This window comes from Arachis ipaensis, chromosome B4 (assembly GCF_059453495.1).
Source record: "Arachis ipaensis isolate K30076 ecotype BB chromosome B4, ASM5945349v1, whole genome shotgun sequence".
NCBI lineage: Eukaryota > Viridiplantae > Streptophyta > Magnoliopsida > Fabales > Fabaceae > Arachis > Arachis ipaensis.
Window position 1 is genome coordinate 121597827 of NC_142439.1, and position 6325 is coordinate 121604151.

The window sequence follows — 6325 nt, forward strand, 5'->3', positions numbered from 1 at the left end:
AGAAAAAGAAAAAGCAAGCAGAAAAAGCCAGTAACCTTTTAAACCAAAAAACAAGGGTAAAGAGGATCCAAGGCTTTGAGCATTAATGGATAGGAGGGCCTAAAGGAATAAAATCCTGGCCTAAGCGGCTAAACCAAGCTGTCCCTAACCATGTGCTTGTGGCGTGAAGGTGTCAAGTGAAAAGCTTGAGACTGAGCGGTTAAAGTCGTGATCCAAAGCAAAAAGAGTGTGCTTAAGAGCTTTGGACACCTCTAATTGGGGACTCTAGCAAATCTGAGTTACAATCTGAAAAGGTTCACCCAGTTATGTGTCTGTGGCATTTATGTATCCGGTGGTAATATTGGAAAATAAAATGCTTAGGGCCACGGCCAAGACTCATAAAGTAGATGTATTCAAGAATCAACATACTGAACTAGGAGAATCAATAACACTATCTAAATTCTGAGTTCCTATATATGCCAATCATTCTGAACTTCAAAGGATAAAGTGAGATACCAAAACTGTTCAGAAGCAAAAAGCTAAGAGCCCCGCTCATCTAATTAAGACTAATCTTCATAGATATTTTCAGAATTCATTGTATATTCTCTTCTTTTTATCCTATTTTGTTCTTAGTTGCTTAGGGACAAGCAACAATTTAAGTTTGGTGTTGTGATGAGCGGATAATTTATACGCTTTTTGGCACTGTTTTTACATAGTTTTTAGTATGTTTTAGTTAGTTTTTACTATGTTTTTATTAGTATTTATGCAAAATTCACATTTCTGGACTTTACTATGAGTTTGTATATTTTTCTGTGATTTCAGGTATTTTCTGGCTGAAATTGAGGGACCTGAGCAAAAATCTTATTCAGAGGCTGAAAAAGAACTGCAGATGTTGTTGGATTCTAACCTCCCTTCACTCGAAATGGATTTTTTCGAGCTACAGAAACCCAATTGGCGCGCTCTCAATTGCATTGGAAAGTAGACATCCTTGGCTTTCCAGAAATATATAATAGTTCATACTTTTCCTGAGTTTTGATAATGCAAACTGGCGTTTGAACTCCCACTTTCTACCCTATTCTGGCGTTAAACGCCAGAACTGGCATAAAAGCTGGAGTTAAACGCCCAAATTGGCACCAAAGCTTGCGTTTAACTCCAAGAAGAGTCTCTACATGTGAAAGCTTCAATTCTCAGCCCAAGCACACACCAAGTGGGCCCCGGAAGTAGATTTCTGCACTATTTGCACTTAGTTACTTATTTTCTGTAACCCTAGCTACTAGTTTAGTATAAAAATTACTTTTAGTGATTTATTTTATATCCTTGATCAGTTTTATGCTATCATAGATCATAATGGACACGTTTAGAGGCTGGCCTCACGGCCATGCCTGGACCTTCATCACTTATGTATTTTCAACGGTGGAGTTTCTACACCTCATAGATTAAGGTGTGGAGCTCTACTGTTCCTCATCAATTAATGCAAAGTACTATTGTTTTTCTATTCAATTCAAACTTATTCTTATTCTAAGATATTCATTTGCATCCAAGAACATGATGAATGTGATGATCAAGTGACACTCATCACCATTCTCACTTATGAACGCGTGCCTGACAAACACTTCCGTTCTACATGAAAACAAGCTTGAATGCATATCTCTTGGCCTCCTGGTTCACGACGCATGGTTGCCTCTCCTGACAACAGAGCCCTCCATTCCATGAGATCAGAGCCTTCGTGGTATAAGCTAGAATCAATTGGTAGCATTCTTGAGATCTAGAAAGCCTAAAACTTGTCTGTGGTATTTCGAGTAGGATCTGGGATGGGATGACTGTGACGAGCTTCAAACTCGCGAGTGTTTGGGCGTAGTGACAAACGCAAAAGGATCAATGGATCCTATTCCAACATGAGTGAGAACCGAAAAATGATTAGCCGTGCGGTGACAGCGCATTTGGACCATTTTCACTTAGAGGACGGATGGTAGCCATTGACAACGGTGATCCCCCAACATACAGCTTGCCATGGAAAGGAGTATGAATGATTGAATGAAGGCAGTAGGAAAGCAAAGATTCAGAAGGAGTAAAGCATCTCCATACGCTTGTCTAAAATTCTCACCAATGAATTACATAAGTATCTCTATCTTATTTTCTGTTTTAATTACATTTTAATTATCAAACCTCATAGCTATTTGAATTTGCCTGACTGAGATTTACAAGGATGACCATAGCTTGCTTCAAGCCGACAATCTCCATGGGATCAACCCTTACTCACGTAAGGTTTATTACTTGGACGACCCAGTGCACTTGCTGGTTAGTTGTGCGGAGTTGTGAAAAAGAATTGAGATTATGAACGTCCGTACCAAGTTGTTGGCGCAGTTGAGATCACAATTTCGTGCACCACTGCTTCCCAAATATCCTTCCTTGGGAGTTGTTGTTGTTGGGCCTCCTGAAACTGTTCTGACCTTGATTCTGGTGTGATCCAAAACCTCCCCGCTTGAAAGGCGGACCTCTAGGAGCAAAACTCTTCCGTCGGTTCTGTGGGAATGGTCCCCTATGGCTTCCTCTCTCTGCAGCCGCCTTTTTTACACACTCTTCATCAACCCTACTCTTGTTCACCAATTCTGAGAAAGTTCTGATCTCCATTGGTCCCACAGAGCTGAAGATATCGCTCCGGAGTCCTCCTTCATACTTAATGCACTTCCATTCCTCATAGTCTCGCGGAGCTCCCTGACACATATGGGAAAACCTGAACAGCTCTTCAAACTTGTCAGTATACTCAGATACGGACATAGTACCCTGCTTCAGTTGTAGTAACTCGAGTTCCTTGGCCGTCCTGGCAGAAGTTGGAAAGTACTTCTTATAGAACTCATCCTGGAAGGCATCCAAGGTGATAGGGTCATCACCATGCTGCAGGAGACGTCGAACTCCTTGCCACTAATGCGATGCTTCCCCAGTGAGCAAGTAGGTAGCAAACTCAACACACTGCCCCTCAGGTACCATCTGCGCTTGCAGTGCTCGCTCCATGGCCTGAAACCAAGTATCGGCTTCAGTCGGGCTAGTGGTTCCCTTGAACTTAGGTGGATTAACCTTCAAGAAGGTTGCCAGTGTCATCGGGTCCTAAGCTCCACTTCCGTCATTGCCATTATTGTTCAACTGTTGCCCAAGAGAAGCCATTTGGTTCCTATACACACCAAACAATCGATATTAAGTTGATTAGTCTCAATATCAGAAGTTTAGTGGTTCAAAGTCCCAAATGCATGCTCATGAATGTTTATGCCAGTTATATCAATTAGATATCCTAATAGCACATAACACACACATAGAGAATGCACAGAAGCATAGTCAGTCTGTCCCTCAGGCTCTACAGGAACGAACTGCTCTGATACTAAAATGTAACACCCTACTATATGGAGTCTTTTGCTTAAGTCATAAAACAAGGATGGCAAGGTATTACGACCTCTAAAATAAAAATTTAGTACGTATAGTAGTGTGAAAAATGATTATAACTAGGAGCCTTTGAAGAGAAGGGTAAACCAAAATCATAAATAGAAAATCGCAACACTCCGATCAATAATGTGACGTAACGGATAAGGATAAACTACTGCAAGAATATATACATAAGAGTGCCAAAAACACGAATATCAACACTCAAGATCTGGTCGCAAAGATAACCGGTCCGAGCATATAAGTGTGTGTATATATATATATATATATATATATATATATATATATATATATATATATATATATATATATATATATATATAAAGTAAGGAATCCCAAAACCAACCCAAAAGACGAAATACAAAACTTGTTCTCTAAAACACCCTCTAAGAGGTGTCAACATAGTATGTATTATTTAATGGAGATAATAAGTATCTAAGAAAAAACATATAACCAAAATAAAGTCCCGAGAACCAAGGATCTTCGCTAATCCAGAAGTCTCCAGCATGCCTCAGCGAGAAGCCTCACGTTCTGCATTTGAAAACCACAAAATCCACATGGGTGAGAACCAGAGGTTCCCAGCATGGTAACGGTACCCACATATCTAACATGTAATGTCCTGGGAAAGCCGAAGGCAATCCTAGAACTTCCATCAGATAAAATCAAAGCTTATAAACAGGCTAAACCATAAATGGCAACTGACTAAATATCTTCAGTCTAACTAATACTTCCCTTTCCAATTCCTGCAGACCTTCCATCCACCAGCAGTAGTATAATATGTCAAACATAATTATATCAGACAAGGAGATATACAAATAGGGAACAGATACGACATTTAGACAATTAGCAAGTAATATGCAGTCAATTAGGCATTCCAAACAATTCACATAATATGCATATGATGTATGCTTGTCCTAATGGCTGATGAGTCTCATCTGTCCGTTATAAAGTCAGCCTGACAAGTCCCGGTAGCTAACCGTTGGACTGTCCCTCTGTCATGCATCCCCAACTCAAATTATACTCAACATAAATCATAATTCATATCCAACACCCTCACTAGTGTATATTCACGGGGGCGAGCTCATCCAGAACTTTCACAGTATCCAGCCACACTTACGACATAGGGTCAGCAGAGTATCGAGTCTCCACCTGGAGCACGTGGTGGCTAGCCACTGCTTTCACCCATGGAAACTCGTATCTCGGATAGTGGAAGTGCAACATTCACATTTTATTCAATAAGCATATATGCAATCATATCCAGCCATAATTCAATAATGGCTCCGCCGTCATTCGGTAATAACCCAGCCATCCAGCTCATGGTTCAATCTAGGACCAGCCAATTCAGTAACAAATATAGCCCTTTGGCTCATGGCACATAAAGCACTTCCACCGTCATCCTCCGTGTCTCATATAATCATCTTTGATCATCATTGATCATTAATTCTCCCCTTTCTTCACTCACAAGTTATCACATTCCCTAGCTCTTCTCATTGCTAGGCATATCATAATAATTTAAAATATAAGGGGTGAGATAGGAGGCTTAGAAATATGAAATTTGGCTTTGAAAACTCAAAATCAACATTTGGGTTGAAAACAGGGTCACGCGTGCGCGTCGCCCACGCGCACGCGTGGATATAAGAAAGGCCAAGGGACGCTTGCGCGCCAGCCACGCGTAGGCGTGGGTGCGTCTTGTGCCCCACGCACAAAACCAAAGCGAGTCCCGCACAACTCTCGAGAATTTGGCTGGGCACTTGAAATATCACATCGACACGTATGCGTCAGCCATGCGTACGCGTCGGGAGAGAAAATCTGAAAACGATGCGTGCGCGTCAGCCACGCCTACGCGTGGGTGTGCGTTCTACCAAAAAATTTGCTAAGTTAAAAAGCTACAGAATTCACAGTTTCAAATCCCAATCTTCCGACGGAGACCAACTTCTCCGTTTCAAATCATTTTTTACCCGTTCTTCGAATGGCATAAACATCCCGGATCTAATTTCATTTCTAGACAAGTTTGGCACAAATTGGGGATCTGGAGTCCAAGCTATGCTCCGTCAAAGTATGCCCAAAAACCACATTTTCATACAAAACCAAAAAGTGCCATTTTCAAAACAAACCAATTTCAACCCTTTTCAAAACCAACCAAAATATACTAAAATTCAACCTCAAGCCTCCTAACTCATACATTAACAATTTTCATCAAATTCACAATTCACCGTCCCATCATTTTAACCCATCTCACTCAAATAACTCAATTTCAAACACATTTTCATGTCATATATTCTTCCTCATCCCAATATCCAACAACACCATTTCCAATCAACCATCATTACATATAATTAATATCATCCTTGCCATCAACATGGTTTCACCCACAATTCAACCTCAACTAATCATCAAGCATATATCAAACATGCATATTCCTCATGCGTCATACCATCAAAACACCAATATTCATAATCACACATATGACTACACAATATATCTCAATCATTCAACAACATCAATAATTTAATTCCTATCTTAGGGCCTCTAGCCTAAGTTTTCACACCACATTATATTTTAGATACAGAAAACCGAGACCATACCTTAGCCGATTTCTCCGCTCAACCGGAGCACCTCCAAATCACTTTTCCACAAGCTCTCAAGGCTTCAACACCTCCAAGAATAGATTTTTGCACACCAAAGCCCTTTTCTAAACTTTCCAAAATCTCAATCAAGCTTCAATATTCACATACACACTACCTAAGTCACCATTATCACATCCAAACACAATAACTCAATATCCAAACATCATAAACCACAAATTCCACTAGGATTGAGAATCTTACCACACCCAATAATCAACGAGACAAGATTAAGCCTCTCCTCCAAACTAATTGGGTCCTATAACATCAAGAGCTCACAAATCTCAATA